At 41.7% G+C, this 24,682-nt stretch overlaps 1 protein-coding gene and 1 pseudogene across 1 annotated transcript in view; one reads left to right on the forward strand and one right to left on the reverse strand.

Moving 5' to 3' along the window:
• Positions 1 to 24,682, reverse strand: part of LOC132887957 (collagen alpha-1(XXV) chain) — a 344,762-nt gene that overhangs the window by 284,363 nt on the left and 35,717 nt on the right. The window lies entirely within an intron of this gene.
• LOC132889961 (V(D)J recombination-activating protein 1-like) lies at positions 7,928 to 14,064 on the forward strand (annotated as a pseudogene).

Consider the following 24,682-nt stretch of genomic DNA (forward strand, 5'->3'; position numbering starts at 1 on the left):
ATGTACAGTATGTGTTGCTATGCATTTCAAGCCTTGAAACTACATAACACAGCATGACAGCTGTTAGGGACAGGATGCTAGAAAAGGTGCATGATTTGCTACTGCATATGGAGCTTTCCTAATCAATGTTTTTCCTTTTTTTTAGAAGAAGACTTTATTTTGGCACATGTACACAACAAAATTCCTCCTCTGCATTTAACCCATCTGAAGCAGTGAACACACGCACGTGCACACAAGTGAGCAATAAGCACGCAAGCACGCGCACTCACACACACCTAGATCAGTGGGCAGCTATGTTACAGCACACAGGGAGCAGACAGGGGTTGGGTGCCTTGCTCAAGGGCACTTTAGCCATGATACAGAGGGAGGGGAAAGTGCTGTTCAGTCACTCAACTCCCCTCACATTTTTTCTGCTGGTCCAGGGAATTGAACCAGCAACCCTTTGGGCCCAAGGCTGCATCTCTAACCTTTAGACCTAAAGCAAATTGTGTACGTTTACTTAAATAAAAGTAAGTGAAAGCATTTTTTTAAAAACTTGCCCATGATTATGTTAGTTAGTTTTACAACATGTACAAACATACACATTGTACCCAATGGGGATCAAAAGTCTGTGATCAGTAGTGAAAAGGGTTTCTATTTTGTATTCCTTTCTAATATATATATATATATATATATATAGCACAGTGGTGTAGTGGTTAGCACTGTCGCCTCACAGCAAGAAGGTCCGGGTTCGAGCCCAGTGGCCAGCGAGGCCCTTTCTGTGCGGAGTTTGCATGTTCTCCCCGTGTCCGCGTGGGTTTCCTCCGGGTGCTCCGGTTTCCCCCACAGTCCAAAGACATGCAGGTTAGGTTAACTGGTGACTCTAAATTGACCGTAGGTGTGAATGTGAGTGTGAATGGTTGTCTGTGTCTATGTGTCAGCCCTGTGATGACCTGGCGACTTGTCCAGGGTGTACCCCGCCTTTCGCCCGTAGTCAACTGGGATAGGCTCCAGCTTGCCTGCGACCCTGTAGAACAGGATAAAGTGGCTAGAGATAATGAGATTTTATATATATATATATATATATATATATATATACCTGTGAGTGTTTAGTCTATGTCTGTTTCTTATCTAGAGTGTTTATACTGTTTATATTGTTTATTTCAGTTATTCTATTTTTATTTATTGCATTGCCTGTTTGCACCATGGGTCAGAGAGGACTGAAATTTCATCTGTGCTGTATGTCGAGCATGTATAGCATATTTGACAATAAAGTTGACTTGACTTGACTAATTTAATACATAAAAAATAATTACAAATTATGTGATCCTGCACTTTCAAAATGGTCTCAGAGTCTTGGACGTTATTTTATGTATACAATGCATGCAAGTAACAGCAAGGGCGTAGGTTTGGTCTCAGCTTTGGTAGGGACAATACCAATTCCCCCCCAACACCAATCCTCTGGCGAACTACTTACTTAACCACCCATACTATTACATGCACAAGTAGAGCATAATACATATGATATGACGACATAATGCTGAACAATTTAACGCTTTATTTACTATTTCTAATGACAAACACTGCAAATGGTACGTAAAGTTCGAGTACTTGCTTGATGGCGATTAAAGCTGTCAGTGGCATTTTTCCAGTTACCAAAACCATTTAAGCAAAATGCAGGGTCATTCTTTTTTTCCAGAGTGGTCTTTTTGATTGTGAATGCCTTGACACACTCAAAACAAAGAACTTTTTGTAGTGTGGGACTATAATGCAGCCATGGATAGCGATTATACCACTTTGCCTGAAACCATAGCTTCTTGTTTGGCAGTTGCTGTACTGCAATGAATTTTGGATCAGGCTGGTATGGTTTACTCCCCATGTCCAGGACACTGCTACACTGACTTGCTTGAGAGTCACTGTCACTCATACTGACTGTCTCCTAGAGAGCAAACAAAACTTAACCTGGTCTGTATTTACAGTAGCAAGATTTTATAAAGAGTAACACTAACAACGAAGTAGGTTGACTAAAATAATTTGCTTGTAATGCATAGTGTCTCCCATCACAGAATCAAAATCTCACCTGGAACCCTGCAGTTTCAGCCACTTCTGACTCTACCCGTCCTATAGTGTCTTCACAGGATGTCTGAACATCCTATATGTTAAAAAAATATATATATACACTGAATAAATTGCAGACCTATCTTGGGATACATAGTTCTATGTATTACACCTACATTTATTTCACATAAATTTGAAATATTAAGGAAATAAGCTGACATTTTCTGCTAGCCTATTCAAAATACATCACAACCAAAACACATAGTCCTAATTTTCCAAAGATCCTTCCGTTTCATTGCTAATCCTTTGATGCTTCTAAATGCCGTAACATTCAGACCTCACCTGAAGCCCTCCAGCTTCTTCTCTCTCAACCTGCTCTTGATCCTTTGTACTGGATTTCTGAGTTTCCTATGTGATCAAATAATGTGTTAATGAAAATTAACCAGAAACCTAACATTAGTAGGAATACACCTTTTATCATGCAAATGTATTTGGCCTAAGCTACTAATAAAACAACCGAAATTATGGCATGACTTGACATGACTATATTAATATGACATGATGACATCCTCACCTCAAGCACTGATTCCTCATTAACCTGTTCTAGGTTTGCATCAGCCTTATGCTGTCTTTCCTGTACACAAATGATTCATTAATTAGCTTTCATAGTGTCAGCTTTAGGGCGGCACGGTGGTGTAGTGGTTAGCGCTGTTGCCTCACAGCAAGAAGGTCCGGGTTCGAGCCCTGTGGCCGGTGAGGGCCTTTCTGTGTGGAGTTTGCATGTTCTCCCCGTGTCCGTGTGGGTTTCCTCCGGGTGCCCCGGTTTCCCCCACAGTCCAAAGACATGCAGGTTAGGTTAACTGGTGACTCTAAATTGACCGTAGGTGTGAATGTGAGTGTGAATGGTTGTCTGTGTCTGTCAGCCCTGTGATGACCTGGCGACTTGTCCAGGGTGTACCCCGCCTTTCGCCCGTAGTCAGCTGGGATAGGCTCCAGCTTGCCTGCGACCCTGTAGAACAGGATAAAGCGGCTAGAGATAATGAGATGAGATGAGTGTCAGCTTTAATAGTAGCCTTAGTAACAGGCTACACTAACTTTAGCCTACCAATTTCTACAGCAAAACGGGAGATGGTTAGCATTTTGGCATGAATTGCATGGTTAATATTATTACCCCTTGTCATTAATATGTAGGCTACATTAGCAGTCTCACAATTTTCCACAGTAGAAAGACTGGTGGTAGCCTAGCCTATAACACTTTGCAATGATAGGTTTGCGTCGCGTTGTAGGCTATAGCTAAATAATGTCAACCTGTTCTGGGCACTACTTACTCTCTGTGTGTTGAAATAGCTCCGTATATCTTTTTTCTTTTTTGGTGGCATTGTCTAGGTTATCTACAAAGCAGATAATCGGACAAAATGAGTTTGAATACCAAGGTAACAGTAATGTTAAGTTGTACACTTTTCTGAAGACATACAGTATCAGGCTATCACAGACGACTTACGTTATCAGCACAACACACGGGCCTGTGGTCTGTTCGTCGTTACCACCACTAGAAGCGCTTTGTTTACGTCCATGTGAGGAGAACGTGAGCCTGCAGACTCTCTGTTTCAGCCAATGAAATTGCAGCATGGATAACCCTGTCACTCTGGCACGTTGAAAAAACTAGTGACTAAGATTATAGCCTACTATTGAGTTCACAAAAAATATGTGAATAAATTCATATTTTGTTATATAAAAATAAAATGCTAAATATTGGTAGGGACTATTTTGCCCTCCTAAAATATTGGTTGTGACATGTCCCTATGGTCCATATGCAAACCTACGCCCTTGAGTAACAGCATCCTTCTCTCTTCCTAATGTTCTATTACTATCATTCAATATTAACAATTGTGTATTTGATATTAAATTAGCTTTAACCTCAGACAACATATTGTTCATTTCAAGAATCATTTTGTTGATGGATTTATGTTCTGTTTTATTCCGAAGCCTGACCTGAAGCAGTTCCTACTTGGAACCTTAAACATGCTGTGGGCTCTTCACATGTGCGTTCTTTTTAAACATGAATTAGATTAAGTATTGATACAATAGAGCGTTGTGTCACGATAAAGATTGACCCTTACATAGGAGTCGGTATTAACATAACGCTTTATATAATTCCAATGCCTGAATAACGGATGATGTTTCCAATGCCATTTTTAATAGTCAGTTACAGTAAGTTGTATTGCTAAGCATCAATGGTGAACTGTGCATTGTATGTCATTAGTATATTATATTAAAAAACTATTTTAAATGCAAACAGATCATAGTACAGACCTGAAACAGCTATATCCTCTTAAGCTCCCAGGATTCTCCACCAGGTCCAAACTTACATTCCTCACTGTCAGAACTATATACATTTCCTATCAGTTTCACTGTAATAACTACACTGTAAAAAAAAATAGTTGAGAATACTTGAAATTTCAAGGCAACAGTCTGCATTAAGAATTTTATGTTTTGCCAATGATGTGCCCATGATAATCCAAACTATGGTAAAACTGTTATCTTTATTAAGAATTCTTAATTAAGTCAATTTTCAATTCCTCATTCTGCCAACATAGATTTCTCTTTTTGCTGAACAGTGGCATTCACAGTAGTGCAAAAAGGCAATTGAGGTTATCACAATTTTTTTTTTTAGATTTTTTTGGGGCTTTTTTCACCTCTATTTGGATAGGACAGCGTAGAGACAGGAAATGAGCGGGAGAGAGAGACGGGGAGGGATCGGGAAATGACCTTGGGTCGGAACCGAACCCGGATTTATGGTATGGCACCTTATCCACCTGAGCCACAATGCCCCTGAGGTTATCGCAATTTATCATTAAACTATACATACCTTTTTTCATTGTTCTACACAATTACAAAACTTCAATATTGAAATAAAGTTTTTAAAACCCACATCATGATTGTGGCTCAGGTGGATAAGGCGCCTTACCATAAATCTGGGGACCCGGGTTCGATTCCGACAAAAGGTCATTTCCTGATCCGTCCCTCTCTCCCACTCATTTCCTGTCTCTACACTGTCCTATCCAAATAAAGGTGAAAAAAGTCTGATAACCTCAATTGCCTTTTTGTACTACTGTGAATGCCACTGTTCAGCTAAAAGAGAAATCTATGTTGGCAGAATGAGGAATTGAAAATTGACTTAATTAAGAATTCTTAATAAAGATAACAGTTTTATCATAGTTTGGATTATCATGGGCACATCATTGGCAAAACATAAAATTCTTAATGCAGACTGTTGCCTTGAAATTTCAAGTATTCTCAACTATTCTTTTTTTACAGTGTATATTTTTACTTTATTATTATGCTTTTTGTGCGAATATTTCTATACAACATTACAATGATAAAGTTTGCAACAACTGTGTTTTTAGAAACACATTTTCACTATATAATAGCATTATTCTTTTAAAATAAAAGCTAATTAAGAGTTATTCCATGAAATCGAGTTGTACATGAGCTGATAGCTATAAGCCATATACTACAAGATTGAGTGGAATAACAGTTTTATTCTATCCACATTCACTGGATTTTGAGAAACAGAGCATTTTAGCTTTTGAACCAGTCTAAAAAAAATTTCAACAAATTTTAACACTTAAAGATGAAGAATGTAAACAAACTGGCGAAATGACAGTAGCAGCTAGTGAAAAATGCTATAATATTAATTCTTGAAAAATAAATAAAAGATATGTTCTTATCAAATACTTTCATTCCATATTTTGTTGCTTTTTTTTTTTTACTTTTTGGGGTTTTGTTTTCAAGTAGAGTTTTTATTTCATCCTTGGCTGGTTCAGCTACACACTCCGCCATTTTGCTTTTCTCTACTCATGGTATATGAGCTGATAGCCTAGTAGTAGAGTAGCCAATCAGAGCGTGCAATTGCTCATTTCCAGTGAATGTAGATAGAATAAAAGGTAATTATAAATGTAATTTATGCACTATGCACTGGAGAAAAAGCTGTACGCATGGTTCAGACCATGACCAATTTTGCCCGGAATTATAGAAATATACGGAATAGAAATATAAGCTTTAACCTTATGAGAACACTTGGCTGGTCACCATGAGGAAAATTCCATTAAAAAAAAAAAGAGCCAAATGATTTCCTTTTGGTTACTGAAGTTATGGTTGGGGTAGGCATAACATCAGTAAGCAAGAGTACCACATAAACCAATGGAAATACCCCACAAAACGTGTGTGTGTGTGTGTGTGTGTGACTGCCCCACATTTGTCCTTTAGCAGAATCACTCAGCTGTGCAAGGCTTAATTTAGAAGGTTGTGTAACAAACCAGGAGATGAGTGTAAATTTGATACCCCTAAATAACATTTGCGCCATTCACCTTGGGACCGCTGTCTGTGTTGGTCAGACTGTGCACTTTGTCATTGCTTTAAATCAGAAGCATAATTCCTGTTTACACTATTTATCAGTGTTTCATATCAACTTGTTGCAACTATTGCATTAAAAGCCAAGTCATCAGGGTTAATTAATTACATTCAGATGAACAGACTTTGCTGCCCTTGACATTAAAAGTACACTGTACAGTCACGCATTGACAGGGAGATGATACATGGCTGTATCAACGCTTGTCAGTCAGTAGAGTCACACTAAGCCAAACATTTAACAAATGTACAGTGTGACAAAAGAGAATGGTGCACGTTTCAGAGCTGGATTCAGTCAGTGGCACCGGCTGTATAACTTGATTTCTGGTGCTTGGCTGCCAAGAGAAACACCTGCTTTTGGATCAAATCCAAACATTCTTGGGCAAAATCCCTGGATCATATGTAGTTATCTTCTGAAAATCTATAAAGTGCATATTAGATCTCATAGTACCTATCACTAGCATACTTACTGTAACATTATCGCTATTATTCCAAGTAGAGAGAGGCTAACTAGGCACTTTCCACAGCTGTGCTTGTCTCAGAGTCTAGAATAGGTGAAATGATTAAATGCTACTTCTCTGGTAAGGTTAGACTGATAGCCAGGAGCATGGGTTGTTGCTACAGCACAATGTGTGATTTGGAAAAATGAGCACTGATAGTTGATTTCTTTTCCTGAGCACTTTTTTTATTTAAATGTCTTTTGTTAGTGCAGGTCCAGTGAGTCAGCCAAACACATGCTTCATTTGGCTAAAGATGGTGTGGCCATTGGAGCATATTCTTCTGCTTGGATGTGTTTAGGTCTCTGAGGATCTCAGAGTAAGGTTTGAAATGGCATAGTAATATTCATGACTGTTATCTCCCATTTCACATTTATTCATCATGGCACGAATCTGGCTCCATGTGACACTTCGTGCAGATCCAATAAAAAGCATTACAATGCCAGTGTCATTAATCAGAGTGGTTTATCAGCCATGAATGTGCTGCATCCTGTAGACCTGCTAAGACCTCTTTACCATAACTCCTTTCAAACTGAAATGGTAGTTTCAATATCCTCTTTGATTAGGCACCACAGGGGAAGGATGCACCAAGGCCAAGCATTCCTGGCTGTTACATGCTGTCTCTTGTTCTAGTCTAGGAAAAAAAAATCAGTCTTATAGCATTTATTTTTCTCCTAAACAACCCTGAAATCAACAATTACAGACTGGCTGTTTTCATTCCAGGTTTTCTTTAAAAATATTATTTCTCCATTAAGATTCGACAAACTCAGTACAAACAATGGTATCGCAAGGCTCTGAATATTTGAAAACTAATCTTCTTCTGTTTAATCATGCAATTGAACATTATCTGAGAGGATGACTGTATTCTTAAGCCATTCGATTCTAATGCACACAGATTGGCTCAGACAGCTGCTCTAGCATCTCAGCCATCACCCCACACCCTCCACCTCCCTCTACACTTGACACAAGGCGCCACAAGTGCGATGGATCAAGCGGACACCGCCAACAGACAGTCCAGCGATGTCAGAGTGAGTCTGGTACTCTGTCTATAGCTGCTGGCTGTGTTGCCAAAAGGAATCTAGTTGGTCTTATCCTACAGGGGCCAAGGATAGTTAATAAACAGGTCCCATATTTCATTGCTAAGTTCATGTATTATTGTGGTTGTAGGGTCTTAAAATAAAGTTAAACATGTTCAATCTGAACATTCTTCTAAACTTCAAACTTCACCGCGTTCCTGCTACACGCTCCTCTGTTAGTTCGGCCAACATAACTATTTATGTTTGCAGCACTGACACGAAGACACACTGCACTGGTAGCTAAATGTGGGATGTATTACCACGCTTATTATTTTTTAGCTGTTCACTAAAGCCAGTGTAAATAGTTTCAATAAACACTTCATCTAGCACATCACAAAACAGCTGCCTCCTTATAATACTCCCAGTTGTGATAATCTAGAAAACACTACGTTAACCCATATGTTATTATTCTGTTATGCACTTTTGAATAATATTATTCAGTAATCCCACTGAATTAATTAGCAACTACAGTGAAACTAATAGAAAAAGCAGTCGTGCGAGTGAGGAATGTGTAACAGGCCCCGCTGATGGATCCTGGGAGGTTAACAAATACATGACAAACCCTTACAGTATCAGAAACAATGTATTTCTCATTCATGCAGTCAGTGACAGCTGCAAACACTGACCGAGGAAATGCTCACTAACCAGTCAGAGTCGTCTACAAATCCACCATTTTTGCCCTTAACTAAAAACTGTCGAATTAAACAAGTAATCACCAGTGTCTGATTTATCACGCTGCACTGATGCCCTTTTGATTTGACCTGGCATTAAAGTGACATGTGTTAGCAATGCCAGTCTTTCACAGGGCCCTCCTGCTGCAACTTCACAAATCCACACCCCCATGAAAATGACAAGGAGCTGTCAAACACACAAAGAGATCTTATGGACTCTGATAATATTGCCCATTCATTGAATGCGAGGCAGTTCCAACAGCCATCCAAGAGTCTGCCTCCATCCAGTTGCTATGATACAAAACATACAAACTCAGCAATGCATGACAGCAAAACCATCATGAAGCCTTTGTCCAAGATTCTGACGTCTAATAAGATGATGTTTTATGAATGCCTATAATTACAAAATGTGATGAATACACATTAGGGTAGGAGCAAAGAAACAATGCAGCATGGTTTCAAGTAATAAGTAAATAAAAGTTTAGAGCAAAATACATAAATGAATGCGCATTTGTGCTTCTGCTGGCAACATAACTTACTGTTACTAAACACATCAATATTCTATTTCATTTTATTGTTACATGTAACTATGACAATACTGCTGCTGACTTTTCAGTATTTTCAGTATTTTTTTAATTTATTCCTCTGCTCTTAGATATTAAGCAATGGGATTTTAGACAAATGCTCAATGGATGGCTAAAGACTATACTTTATTCTATCCACATTCACTGGATATGAGTCAATCACGCGCTCTGATTGGCTACTCTACTACTAGACTATCAGCTCATATACCATGAACAGAGAAAAACAAAATGGCGAAGCATGTGGCCGAACCAACCGAGGACAAAATAAAAACTCTACTCGAAAACAAAACTCCAAAAATACAAAAAAAAGCAACAAAATATGGAATAAAAGTATTTGATGGTAAGAACATATCTTTTTTTATTTTTCAAGAATTATTATTACAACATTTTTCACAAATTGCTACTGTCATTTCACTGGTTTGTTTACATTCTAAGCAGAAATGATTCTGTAGGACGTTTTGTATAAAGTTTTCATTTATCGAATTTGCAAAAAATAAAAATGCTCTATTTCTTAAAATCCAGTGAATGTGGATAGAATAAAACAGTTATTCCACTCAATCTCGTCGTACATGGCTTATGGCCGACTCAGTACTACGTGCCTCGTCGTCTATCAGCTGATGTACATCTCGATTTCTTGGAATAACTGTTAAATATACTACACCATACATTATACTGTACTACACTATACAGTATACAATCAGTGCTGACTGAGCTAATTACAAAAAAGAAAAAAGAAAAAGAACTCTGTCATGTTCTTGTATGTCAGCTTAAGGGGTTTTATTTTACATAAATGTTAATATCATTTTTTCAAGGCATAAATTAATTATTTCTCCATAATATTCTGTTGTTCATTTCCCTAAAGGTTAATAATGCTTAGCAGTTTGTTAACTTCAACTTATATACTTTTGGGGAAGCCATGGCCTAATGGTTAGAGAAACAGCTTTGGGACCAAGGTTGCTGGTTTGATTCCCTGGACCAGCAGGACTGGCTTAAGTGCCCTTGAGCAAGGCACCTAACCTCCAACCGCTCCAGCAATAGTGGTGGCGTACCTTGTGTCTGATTAGCCAATGAAAAACTGATGATGTGATTATCAGTTCGGGCACTGAACCCAACCAACTGAACTATGAACTTTCTTTAATTACCTTGACCGGGATGGAGTCCACCAGGGGTTGAGGTATTGTTTTCGGTTGAGTTTCTTTGTTTGTTTGTTTGTTTTGTTAATGATGTTACGGGAAAATGGCTAGACCAATCTTCATGAAACTTTCAGGATAGATGGGCATTGGTCTCAAATAGAACCTCCAACATGTTGGGGGTCATCCGGTCAAGGTTTTTGTGGCTACTGCTTCATATAGAGGTGGTAGCCACTATGTCATTGTGCTGTAAGATTGTAAGTGTAACAATCGTGCAGTACGGTGTGTTCTGATTGGCTGAGAGCAGCAGAGAATCAGAATCAGAACCATGTTTATTGGCCAAGTATGTTCACACACAAGATCAAAATCAAGGTCAAGGTCACCAAAAAGGTCAAAATCATTTGTACCTACCAATTCATGTTGAGCAATTCTGTTCAAGTCTTTATACCGCTTATGTGCCATACTTCTGAGGAAAGTGAAAGGCCCAGAGCATGAAGTCCAGAGAGACCTGGATGAGTCCAGCAGATATGAATTGCACAGGATGGGCTGCAAGGCTTCTAGATGGCCTGATGCTATCCTAAAGGTGTTTAAGGTAGATGTGAGTGGAGACATGGAATCCATCCACCCTCCCATGTTCTGTCATCGGTGCTGGACTGTAGCTATGAGAAGAGGGGGACTATGTAGCTTCTCCAGGACCAGGGTCCCTATATGGAAGCCCCACAACTTAAACTGTCTGCACTGTTACCCCAAGAGATACATACTTCAGTGAAGAGGAAGGAAGAGAAGGAAACCACTACACAGCCTTCCCAAAAGGGCAAAGAGAGAGACATCTACAGGGAGCAAAAGAGTGTGGAAACAGACCACAGACAACCCACCACCAGTGGGCTTGAGAGCATGTCTGAAGCCGGCTACTTTAAGATACCTTTGGGTAAAAAATATAATTCACTGCCAGAAAGACCACCTAACTTCCAATCTACTCCCAGATGATTTCCCAAAAGACTTTGTGGGTGCTATGTTGTGCCAAGTGTGTGATCACCTATTGTCTGACCCAGTCCAATCCCCATGCCAGCACCTCTTCTGCCGCACCTGCATCCAAAAGTACAGCCATATCTTGGGTCCCCAGTGTCCAGCCTGTTGGCCTCTTATTTAACTCATGTGACCTACTGTAAATAGCCCTGCCAAAGCATTTCTATCTATTCTCCACTCTCTTCCTCTGCTCTGCCCAAGAGAAGGTTGTGGAGAGCTGGTCAGATTAGATTCCTTTGCAGACCACTGTCTAAATCACTGTTTTAAGACAGATGGCAGGAAAGAGCAGGATTTTCCTGAGCAGAATATAGATGGCCCAGACAGAAAGGGGGGGGGGGGGGGATGTGGTGATTTTATACCCTTAATGTAACCACACACATATGTAACCATGCACTCATGCCTTGATGTCATCATATAAACGATAATTTGGTTTATGATGATTGTATTTTGATTCATATATAAGTACACACACCTTAAGTAATCACAAATGTATTCTGATTCATATAACCACACATACACTGATTTCTTTTTATGCAGATTACATACTAATTCAAAAGCATCACCATAAGTGCTACCGGGTGAGGTTTGTTTTGCCTGGCAACACTTGCTAACAAATGTTTCTCGAAATGCTTCTTCACTAAAATCATTCATAAATGAATGATTTTACCTGATCCTATTATCTGTCATCTCCTTTGTTCTTTTTTTTCCCTGTGTGACAACCTGCCGTTTAGAAAACAATATAACTTGTTCTATCTCTTCCAAGTAAGAGTCAACAACAAAACAAATAACTTTGAACATTTTCAGTAAATCTCTAATGACATTTGGGAAACAATTACCAAACTGGTGCATAAATAACCAGTGCCCTTCGTTAAGTTGTTCGTTATTCACTGAAATTCAGCATTATTGGGAAATTTGGCCCTGTTTGAGTTTTCTATCTCACAATAATCTCCCTTGAAAAATATCCTTTGCAGTTTGCGATGACCTTGTGAGACACCATCTGCAACGAGTTAATCCTGACACGTATCTGTTGACTCTGTTCACTTTGCTACATCAGGATATTTTATTTATCATGGGCGTAACATCTTTGGCTGTGATATCAACCTTGGACAATGACTCTTGCCAAAAAATCTGGGTGGGCAGCTGGGGTAACTCTAGCCTCTGTTCCACCACAGCCAAAAACTATACCCAGAATGCATGACCTCTTCAGCCACAGCTTAGCTCACAACTCCAGAGCAGAAACTTAAAATTCAGTGAGCTATGTCCAGAAAATGTTACATAAGCTAAAAAATAAATAAATAAATAAAAATCCATCTGTGATGTACTAAACATTTGTATAGGTTAAAATGTGTGTAGACGCGATAACACAGAAAAAAAAATGTGCAAACTGAATTACTACCAGATTCTACATGTGAGTGCATTTTTCAAATGATCAAGGGTGTTAAACATATTACATTTTGAAGACAAAATGGGTGTCACTTTCAATCATTTTTAATTAATGTATGTTTTATTAATGTCTTATCAAAATGTTATTAAAATGAATTATTATCACTCCAATAAGGTTATTTTATTCATGATGCATTGCTTAGCCTTCTGAGATCAAGATTATGCGATGTTCCTTCACATATACACAAATCTGAGATCTTAAAGAAAATCAGGGCCTGTATGATGAACTATAAGTATTTTAAAGGATATATAAGAAGCTATTTGTATAAAAAAATCTGTACAGATATCAGGGTTTTTTTTCCTTTTCTCTAAGCTCCACAAAGGTCGTTTCTCTTGCTATTGTATAGCGCAAACTGGTTAAATCAGATGTACAGTAATTACTTTTCTCATGTGCCATTTTCTGTTTGTCTTGCAGAAGCTGGTGCATCTAAGCAATGTCTGAAACCCTTGAATTATAAGGTTTTTTTTTTAAATCAGTGTCAACTTATAAATGAGCTCTTTTCTTTAAGTAACGCAATCCAATGTCATTGTGCTCACAAATATGTTTCTAGTATTTGAAGTACACTAATCTATTACCTATTAACTTGTAACTCAGAGGTTTTTTTATCTGCATAATCTAATAAAGCCACAAATAAAGACAAGTGTGAAATAAAAAATAAAGGACAATATTTCAATTCAGCCACCTTTTTTGTGTTGCTCTGTCCAAATGAATGTGTCCTCTGATCAAAAGAGCCAGCTCTTAATATATGAAGCGCTGAAGGTGAAATGTGAATAGAGTGGGCCAGTGTCGCTCGTGTTTGAATAGAGATTCTTTCATTGGCTTCAGAATATTTCTCAGCAATGTAATTGCCTACTTACTGGTCCTTTATACAAGTACTTTATGAATATTCTAGTAGGGATTTTCCAACCTTTACTTGGGAGTTAGTGGAAAACAATAAGTCAAATGAATCCAAAAAGGGTGGAAATATGTAGCCGTTTCACATACAAATGGGAATGCACAACTGTTAGCTTTCGACATACAGTGCTTCTCATGTTTTAGTATTAAAACATTATAGTTTTGGGATAAGAAGATCCTCAGAATGTTTACTTTAACAGGATTTTGACTCCATTGTTTTTGCACTAAAATGAATTATGTCATTTTATATGTTACGTTCTCAGGTAGTGCAGCAACAGAGACTTTAGCTTACTGAGGTCTAGCACAGGTGGCATGGTGGTGTAGTGGTTAGCACTGTTGCCTCACAGCAAGAAGGTTCTGGGTTCGAGCCCAGTGGCCGACAGGGACCTTTCTGTGTGGAGTTTGCATGTTCTCCCCGTGTCCGCGTGGGTTTCCTCCGGGTGCTCCGGTTTCCCCCACAGTCCAAAGACATGCAGGTTAGGTTAACTGGTGACTCTAAATTGACCGTAGGTGTGTGTGAATGGTTGTTTGTCTCTATGTGTCAGCCCTGTGATGATCTGGTGACTTGTCCAGGGTGTACCGTGCCTCTCGCCCATAGTCAACTGGGATAGGCTCCAGCTTGCCCGCAACCCTGCACAGGATAAGCAGTTACAGATGATGGATGGATGGAAGGTCTAGCACATAATGTCAAGGAGGTGTAATCATTACAATTGAATACTGCTTATCCCACTGACACAAAAAGTAGTTTGGACATGCTACACAAAAATATACCTTAAGCAGATAGTTTAAAACATTCAAGTATATACAACCCCGATTCCAAAAAAGTTGGGACAAAGTACAAATTGTAAATAAAAACAGAATGCAATGATGTGGAAGTTTCAAAATTCCATATTTTATTCAGAATAGAACATAGATGACATATCAAATGTTTAAACTGAGAAAATGTATCATTTAAAGAGAAAAATTAGGTGATTTTAAATTTCATGACAACAACACATTTCAAAAAAGTTGGGACAAGGCCATGTTTCCCACTGTGAGACATCCCCTTTTCTCTTTACAACAGTCTGTAAACGTCTGGGGACTGAGGAGACAAGTTGCTCAAGTTTAGGGATAGGAATGTTAACCCATTCTTGTCAAATGTAGGATTCTAGTTGCTCAACTGTCTCGGGTCTTTTTTGTCGTATCTTCCGTTTTATGATGTGCCAAATGTTTTCTATGGGTGAAAGATCTGGACTGCAGGCTGGCCAGTTCAGTACCCGGACCCTTCTTCTACGCAGCCATGATGCTGTAATTGATGCAGTATGTGGTTTGGCATTGTCATGTTGGAAAATGCAAGGTCTTCCCTGAAAGAGACGTCATCTGGATGGGAGCATATGTTGCTCTAGAACCTGGATATACCTTTCAGCATTGATGGTGTCTTTCCAGATGTGTAAGCTGCCCATGCCACACGCACTAATGCAACCCCATACCATCAGAGATGCAGGCTTCTGAACTGAGCGCTGATAACAACTCGGGTCGTCCTTCTCCTCTTTAGTCCGAATGACACGGCGTCCCTGATTTCCATAAAGAACTTCACATTTTGATTCGTCTGACCACAGAACAGTTTTCCACTTTGCCACAGTCCATTTTAAATGAGCCTTGGCCCAGAGAAGACGTCTGCGCTTCTGGATCGTGTTTAGATACGGCTTCTTCTTTGAACTATAGAGTTTTAGCTGGCAACGGCGGATGGCACGGTGAATTGTGTTCACAGATAATGTTCTCTGGAAATATTCCTGAGCCCATTTTGTGATTTCCAATACAGAAGCATGCCTGTATGTGATGCAGTGCCGTCTAAGGGCCCGAAGATCACGGGCACCCAGTATGGTTTTCCGGCCTTGACCCTTACGCACAGAGATTCTTCCAGATTCTCTGAATCTTTTGATGATATTATGCACTGTAGATGATGATATGTTCAAACTCTTTGCAATTTTACACTGTCGAACTCCTTTCTGATATTGCTCCATTATTTGTCGGCGCAGAACTAGGGGGATTGGTGATCCTCTTCCCATCTTTACTTCTGAGAGCCGCTGCCACTCCAAGATGCTCTTTTTATACCCAGTCATGTTAATGACCTATTGCCAATTGGCCTAATGAGTTGCAATTTGGTCCTCCAGCTGTTCCTTTTTTGTACCTTTAACTTTTCCAGCCTCTTATTGCCCCTGTCCCAACTTTTTTGAGATGTGTTGCTGTCATGAAATTTCAAATGAGCCAATATTTGGCATGAAATTTCAAAATGTCTCACTTTCAACATTTGATATGTTGTCTATGTTCTATTGTGAATACAATATCAGTTTTTGAGATTTGTAAATTATTGCATTCCGTTTTTATTTACAATTTGGACTTTGTCCCAACTTTTTTGGAATCGGGGTTGTAGTATTAAATCAATGATATGTTCACATATTTTATTTAAACCATGAAAAAGTCATTCATTCATTCATTCATTCATCACACAATCAGCAGGGTATTACTTTATTGTGATTTAAATGCTTTATGTCCGAAACTCAAATACGTTCACTCTCCAGTCACATCCCAGAGCCATTCTTCGTGTCATGGTTGTAATCAGAGAATTAAAAAAAAAAAAAAGGGTCTAAAAGTGTCATTTTCCAGGAGGCATGACCATCTATAGAAAGGAAAGCCTGTTATAGTCTCTTACTGGCTAATCTTTTATTCACTCCTGCTTTGCTGACTGTTGAACTGTTAACCATGGAGCTTTGAGAATTGCTTCTAAAACATGATAAAGTGCTAATGAGGCTAAAATTACAGCTCACAGCAGGACCTAGGAGTTCAAATTTCTCAGACTTACTTTCAGTGAGGAGTAAGATCAACATTTATCAATGAAATTCCGATCATGTTTTAGGACAGCGTCATGTTGTAATTCAGCCATTGTGCTGACGTACCCTGCTTGGATTCTTTTATCAAGTGTCTGATACAAATCTCACAGTGAAATGCACTGGAGAGGAGTCAGTTGCTTTTAAAGGGAGATCAGATTCACTTCAGGCACAAATTCAAAATACTTAAAAAGCAATACCCTGCAGATTTATAAAAGTAATGCAACAAAGGTCTTCACTTGATATCAGTTTATGTGGGACCCCAAGACTAATTTGTAGTCTGAATACATTTGTTCCCCAAACTAAAGGAAAGGCCTTATAAATTAAATTCACTGGTAGATTCACATGGACACAGCTCTAGTGCATAGTTAGCCAGCTAGTTAACTGCTAGAAGCTAGTTTAAATTTAGCACAAGTATATAAGTAGACCTGATGAGATATCAACTGTCCCAAACAAAAAGCTAATAATTCTCTTCTCCAAACCTATGTCAAGTCCCATGACAATTTCAACAAACATGGTCAAAACTGTTGCTCGAATGAGTACTTTTTATTTGTGTTTAAAAGACAGTGGTGCTTGAAAGTTTGTGAACCCTTTATAATTTTCTATATTTCTGCATAAATATGACCTAAAACATCATCAGATGTTCACACAAGTCCTGAAAGTAGATAAAGAGAACCCAGTTAAACAAATGAGACAAAAATATTATACTTGGTCATTTATTTATTGTGGAAAATGATCCAATATTACATATCAGTGAGTGGCAAAAGTATGTGAACCTTTGCTTTCAGTATCTGGTGTGACCCCCTTGTGCAGCAATAACTGTAACTAAACGTTTCCGGTAACTGTTGATCAGTCCTGCACACCAGCTTGGAGGAATTTTAGCCTGTTCCTCCGTACAGAACAGCTTCAACTCTGGGATGCTGGTGGGTTTCCTCGCATGACCTGCTCGCTTCAGGTCCTTCCACAACATTTTGATTGGATTAAGGTCAGGACTTTGACTTGGCCATTCCAAAACATTAATTTTATTCTTCTTTAACCATTCTTTGGTAGAACGACTTGTGTGCTTAGGGTCATTCTCTTGCTGCATGACCCACCTCCTCTTGAGATTCAGTTCATGGACAGATGTCCTGATATGTTCCTTTAAAATTCGCTGCTATAATTCAGAATTCATTGTTCCATCAATGATGGCAAGCCGTCCTGGCCCAGATGCAGCAAAACAGGCCCAAACCATGATACTACTACCACCATGTTTCACAGATGGGATAAGGTTCTTATGCTGGAATGCAGTGTTTTCCTTTCTCCAAACATAACACTTCTCATTTAAACCAAAAAGTTCTATTTTGGTCTCGTCCGTTCACAAAACATTTTTCCAATAGCCTTCTGGCTTGTCCACATGATCTTTAGCAAGCTGCAGAAAAGCAGCAATGTTCTTTTTGGAGAGCAGTGGCTTTCTCCTTGTAACCCTGCCGTGCACACCATTGTTGTTCAGTGTTCTCCTGATGGTGGACTCATGAACATTAACATTAGCCGATGTGAGAGAGGCCTTCAGTTGCTTAAGGCCCGGTCCCACTGCACATACGGATGCAAAGAGGATGTAAAACGTAAAAAAATCTTTGCCATCCGTTGGAAAACGCTATGCATCCATTGTGTACTCATTGCATACGTGCTTCATACGCTCTATCCATCGAGCATCCGTCCACTGTGATTTCATCCGCGCAAAAAGTTTTGAGCTGCACAAAACTTTTAGAACGGATGAACTTTCCGCTGTGTACAATGTAAATCCGCGACATATACGAGCAACAAACGTTCTATGTCCGTTATCATCCGTTAAACGTCTGCTGTATCCTCTCTGCATCCTCTAGGCATCCTCGCAACTCACATCCGCTGCAGCTGAAAACGGAAAGAGGGAGGAAAGATAAGGTACATGAAACGTCTATTCATCGTTAGTAGCACGGAAATAGAAAGGATGTAAGCGTATGCATCTCGTATATAAAGTATTCAAAACGGACTAAGCGTTTATATCTGGGATGTATCTCGTATATTTAGGATGTCTAGAGTATGTAGAAGGACACCTAGCGGACAATCGATATTTTGTATAAAAAGGGGGAGAAAATCATCTGGATCTCTCGATGTAGCCGCCAGCACGTCTTTCCGCTTTATGCTGACGGCGTGCGTGCTGCATCCCTTTATATCCGCGGAGCAGACGCAATTCATACCCCCCGCATGCGCAGTGAACAGTCTGCATCCGATATACATCCGCGCAACATCCCCTTTGTTTCCGTTAGGCGTACGTGATGCATCCCCTTCATCTGCTATGCATCCGCTCTTTCTGCTATGCGTCCGCTTCTCAGTTATCACCGGTAACCCCTGCGGAGCTGTCATCCACTTCCATCTGCTTTCATCCGCTAGGCTTCCTATGAACATGCGTTTAACATCCCCGCTATATACTACCCACGTCCGTTCTTTTCCGTTCTGTTTTCGCAAATTTTTGCCAATTTTGTCCATTTCTGGAGCGGATGAAAATGGATAGAGCCACCCCCGAAATTTTGCTCGTCCGCTGTGTCCTTTTTGCATACGTTTTGTGTCCATCGGCCAGTGGGACTGGGCCTTTAGAAGTTACCCTGGGGTCCTTTGTGACCTCGCCAACTATTACACACTTTGCTCTTGGAGCGATCTTTGTTGGTCACCCACTCCTGGGGAGGGTAACAATGGTCTTGAATTTCCTCCGTTTGTACACAATCTGTCTGACTGTTGATTGGTGGAGTCCAAACTCTTTAGAGATGGTTTTGTAACCCTTTCCAGCCTGATGAGCATCAACAACGCTTTTTCTGAGGTCCTCAGAAATCTCCTTTGTTCGTGCCATGACACACTTCCACAAACGTGTTGTGAAGATCAGACTTTGATAGATCCCTGTTCTTTAAATAAAACAGAGTGCCAACTCACACCTGATTGCCATCCCATTGATTGAAAACACCTGACTCTAATTTCACCTTCAAATTAACTGCTAATCCTAGAGGTTCACATACTTTTGCCACTCACAGATATGTAATATTGGATCATTTTCCTCAATAATAAATGACCAAGTATGATATTTTTGTCTCATTTGTTTAACTGGGTTCTCTTTATCTACTTTTAGGACTTGTGTGAAAAATCTGATGATGTTTTAGGTCATATTTATGCAGAAATATAGAAAATTCTAAAGGGTTCACAAACTTTCAAGCACCACTGAGAATTGCTAAATATACTAGCTAACAGTTTAGAGTAAGGAGGGGTTTGTGTGCTTGAATGATCCTAGGAGCTATGTTGTCGGGGGCATTACGCCCCTGTTAGGGTCTCCCAAGGCAGACAGGTCCTAGGTGACAAGCCAAACCAAGAGCAGTTCACCAAACCCCTTATGGATATTAAAAGAACAATGACCGTGACGTCACCCAGTATGGCGCAGCTGGGGCCCCACCCTGGAGCCAGGCCCGGGGTTGGGGCTCGTATGCGAACGCCTGGTGGCTGGGCCTTTGCCCACAGGGCCTGGCGGGGCTCAGCCCGAAGCGGTGACGTGGGCCCGACCTCTTGTGGGTTCACCACCCACAGAGGTAGCCATAGGGGGCCGGTGCAGTGTGGACTGGGCGGCAATCGAAGGCAGGGGCCTCAACGACCTGATCCCCGAACACAGCGGCTAGCTGTTGGGACATGGAATGTCACTTCACTGGGGGGGAAAGAGCCTGAGCTTGTGCGGGAGATTGAGAGGGACTGGCTAGAGATAGTCGGGCTCATCTCCATGCACAGCTTGGGCTCTGGAACTCAGCTCCTCGAGAGGAGCTGGACTCTCCACTTCTCTGGAGTTGCCTACGGTGAGCGGTGGCGGGCTGGTGTGGGCTTGCTTATAGCTCCCCACCTCGGCCGCCATGTGTTGGAGTTTACCCCAGTGAACGAGAGGGTCGCCTCTCTGTGCCTTCGGATTGAGGAGAGGGCTCTTGCTGTTGTTTGTGCCTACGGGCCGAATAGCAGTATAGAGTATCCGGCCTTCTTGGAGTCCCTGGAAGAGGTAATGAGAGGTGCTCAGACTGGGGACTCCATTGTTCTACTGGGGGACTTCAATGCTCACGTGGGCAATGACAGTGACCCTTGGAGGGGCGTGATTGGGAGGAACGGCCTCCCCAATCTGAACCCGAGTGGAGTTTTGTTATTGGACTTCTGTGCTAGTCACGGTTTGTCCATAACGAACACCATGTTCGAGCATAGGGGTGTCCATAAGTGCACGTGGCACCAGGACACCTTAGGTCGGAGGTCGATGATCGACTTTCTTGTCGTTTCATTTGATCTTCGGCCCTATGTCTTGGACACTCGGGTGAAGAGAGGGGCTGAGCTGTCAACTGATCACCACCTGGTGGTGAGTTGGATCCACTGGCAGAGGAGGAAGCCGGACAGACCTGGTAGGCCCAAACATATGGTGAGGGTCTGCTGGGAACGTCTGGCCGAGCACTCTGTCGGGGAGGTCTTTAACTCCCACCTCCGGGAGAGCTTCTCCCAGCTTCCGAGGGAGGTGGGGGACATTGAGTCTGAGTGGACCATGTTCTCTACCTCCATTGTAGACGCAGCTGTTCGGAGCTGTGGCCGCAAGGTCTCCGGTGCCTGTCGTGGTGGCAATCCCTGAACCCGGTGGTGGACACCGGAAGTAAGGGAGGCCGTCAAGCTGAAGAAGTAGTCCTATTGGGCCATGTTGGCCTCCGGGACTCCTGAGGCAGCTGACAGGTATCGGCAGGTCAGGTGTGCCCCAGCTCGGGCAGTTGTGGAGGCAAAAACTCGGAACTGGGAGGAGTTCGGTGAGGCCATGGAGGAGGACTATCAGTCAGCCTTGAAGAAATTCTGGCAAACCATCCGGTACCTCAGGAGGGGGAAGCAGTACTCTGCCAACACTGTTTACAGTGCGGGTGGGGAGCTGTAGACCTCGACTGGGGACATTATCAGGCTGTGGAAGGAATACTTCGAGGATCATCTCAATCCCACCATCACATCTTCCATTGAGGAAGCAGAGGCTGATGACTCAGAGGTGGACTCATCCATTACCCAAGCCAAAGTCACTGAGGTGGTTCGCAAGCTCCTCGGCGGCAAGGCACTGGGGGTGGATGAGATCCGCCCTGAGTATCTCAAGTCACTGGATGTTGTGGGGCTGTCTTGGCTGACACGCCTCTGCAACATCGCGTGACGGTCAGGGACAGTGCCTCTGGAGTGGCAGACCAGGGTGGTGGTCCCTCTTTTTAAGAAAGGGGACCGGAGAGTGTGCTCCAATTATAGGGGAATGACACTTCTCAGCCTCCCCGGGAAGGTTTACTCCAGGTTACTGGAGAGGAGAATTCGGCCAATAGTTGAACCTCAGATCCAGGAGGAACAATGTGGTTTCCGTCCTGGTCGTGGAACACTGGACCAGCTCTATACCCTTCATAGGGTGCTCGAGGGTTCATGGGAGTTTGCCCAACCAGTCCACATGTGCTTTGTGGATCTGGAGAAGGCATTCGACTGTGTCCCTCGTGGTATTCTGTGGGGGGTGCTTCGGGAGTATGGGGTTCAGGGCTCTTTGCTAAGGGCTGTCCAGTCCCTGTACAAATGGAGCAGAAGTCTGTTTTGCATTGCCGGCAGTAAGTCAGACCTGTTCCCAGTGCATGTTGGACTCCAGCAGGGCTGCCCTTTGTCACCGGTTCTGTTCATAATTTTTATGAACAGAATTTCTAGGCGCAGCCAGGGACCGGAAGGAATCCTGTTTGGGAACCACAGGATTTCATCTCTGCTTTTTGCGGATGATGTTGTCCTGTTAGCTTCTTCAAACCAGGACCTTCAGCATGCACTGGGGCAGTTTGCAGTCAATTGTGAAGCGGCTGGGATAAGAATCAGCACCTCCAAGTCCGAGGCCATGGTTCTCAACCAGAAAAGGGTGGCTTGCCCTCTCCAGGTTGGTGGAGAAGTCCTGCCTCAAGTGGAGGAGTTTAAGTATCTCAGGATCTTGTTCACGAGTGAGGGAACAATGGAGCGTGAGATCAACAGGCGGATCGGTGCAGCCTCCGCAGTGATGCGGTCGGCTTTACCGGTCCATCGTGGTGAAGAAAGAGCTGAGCCAAAAGGCAAAGCTCTCAATTTACCAGTCGATCTACGTTCCGACTTTCACCTATGGTCATGAGCTTTGGGTAATGACCAAAAGAACAAGATCGCGGATACAAGCGGCCGAAATGAGTTTCCTTTGCAGGGTGGCTGGGTGCTCCCTTAGAGATAGGGTGAGAAGCACAGTCACTCAGGAGGAGCTCGGAGTAGAGCCGCTGCTCCTCCACATCGAGAGGAATCAGCTGAGGTGGCTCAGGTATCTCTTTCGGATGCCTCCTGGACGCCTCCCTGGGGAGGTATTCCAGGCATGTCCCCCTGGGAGGAGGCCCCGGGGAAGACCCAGGACATGCTGGAGGGACTATGTCTCTCGGCTGGCCTAGGAACGCCTCGGTGTTCTTCCCGAGGAGTTGGCCGAGGTGTCTGGGGAGAGGGAAGTTTGGGCTTCCATGCTCAGACTGCTGCCTCCGCGACCTGGCCCCGGATAAGCAGATGAAGACGAGACGAGCTAACAGTTTATGTAGCAAGTGTATGCAACTAACGTAGTTCAAAGCTTTATATTATTCATCAAAAAACAGTCTGGTTGTATTTTTAATATTCAAAAGGTGATAATGTATAATGAATTTGAAGGGCTCAGACAGTACCAAACACAGCTCCCTTTGGAACATTTTTGAAGAGACTTAGAAAGCTGCCTCAGAATGGAACACACCTTGTAAATGAGTAATGCTTTCCAACATTGACTGAACATCTCTATTTAGTTAAATGCAACAACTGTGCACAGACACTCCTCCCATGCTGCATGTCCTTTCTCATGTGGAATTGGGATTATGATTTTGGCATGAAGATAAAGTATGAGGTAAGGTTTAAAATAGTATCTCAGTGGAATTAGCCAGCGCTCAGAGTCAGACAGAGGTTGCTTTCTACACATCACCCTTGCGTATGCCTGTAGCTACAGCGCTCCAGTCCAAGCAAAACATCACATGGGTCTTGGAATCAACACAAGCTTGTCAGATTTTGCTTGCGAGTGTTTACCTGGTAGGGCTGGAGCATGTCATCAGACATCAAGGAGGGTTAGCTACTGAGTTAGACTCTACTGCATATAAACAGTGTTAACACACAAGTCAAGCTAACACATGTATGGCGAATTTCCCCTTGCACTAGATTGAGTTGTCTCAACCCTGTATTATTATTTAGCAGTCAAAAACTCTGGGAGCTTCAACTACTCCATGATGTAAGCCATGTCATTTTATATGTCAGAGTCAGAGTAATCATTCACAATTAAACTTCAGTTTTATAATGATTACCTACAAGGAAGCAGCATGATCAGTAAGGGTTCATAAAACCTTGGAAAGTGCTCGCTCATCTACACTGGAACTGGAAGAAAGGAAATTATTTGGTGATCATATCATATATATTCTGCAGCTGCAATCTCAGCTACAATTTCAAGGTTTACGCGTGTGGCCAAAAAGCACAAACACTCACGATATAAAGGTGATTTATTAGCAGATTGCTATTATGAACACTGGTATCTATCTTGTGTATATAGTATTTGCAAATTGAAAAGTAAAAGAAAGAAAGCACAACTTTATTCATTACACACTTGTGAAATTTCCTCTCTGCACTTAACCCATCTGAAGCAGTGAACACACACATACCCAGAGCAGTGGGCAGCCATGCTAACAGCGCCCAGGGAGCTGCCTCACTCAAGGGCACCTCAGCCCAAGGCCGTCTCATATTAACCTAACTGCATGTCTTTGGATTGTAGGAGCACCCGGAGGAAACCCACACAGAGAACATGCAAACTCCACACAGAAAAGCCCTTGCCAGCCACTGGGTACGAACCCAGAACCTTCTTGCTGTGAGGTAACCATGCTAACCACTACACCACCGTGCCACCCAAGTAGCCTATATCTTACTAACAGTATTAGTGATTTTTTTCCCATTATTAACACACACAAATGG

Source organism: Neoarius graeffei, chromosome 1 (genome assembly GCF_027579695.1).
Source record: "Neoarius graeffei isolate fNeoGra1 chromosome 1, fNeoGra1.pri, whole genome shotgun sequence".
In the NCBI taxonomy this organism is placed as follows: Eukaryota; Metazoa; Chordata; class Actinopteri; order Siluriformes; family Ariidae; genus Neoarius; species Neoarius graeffei.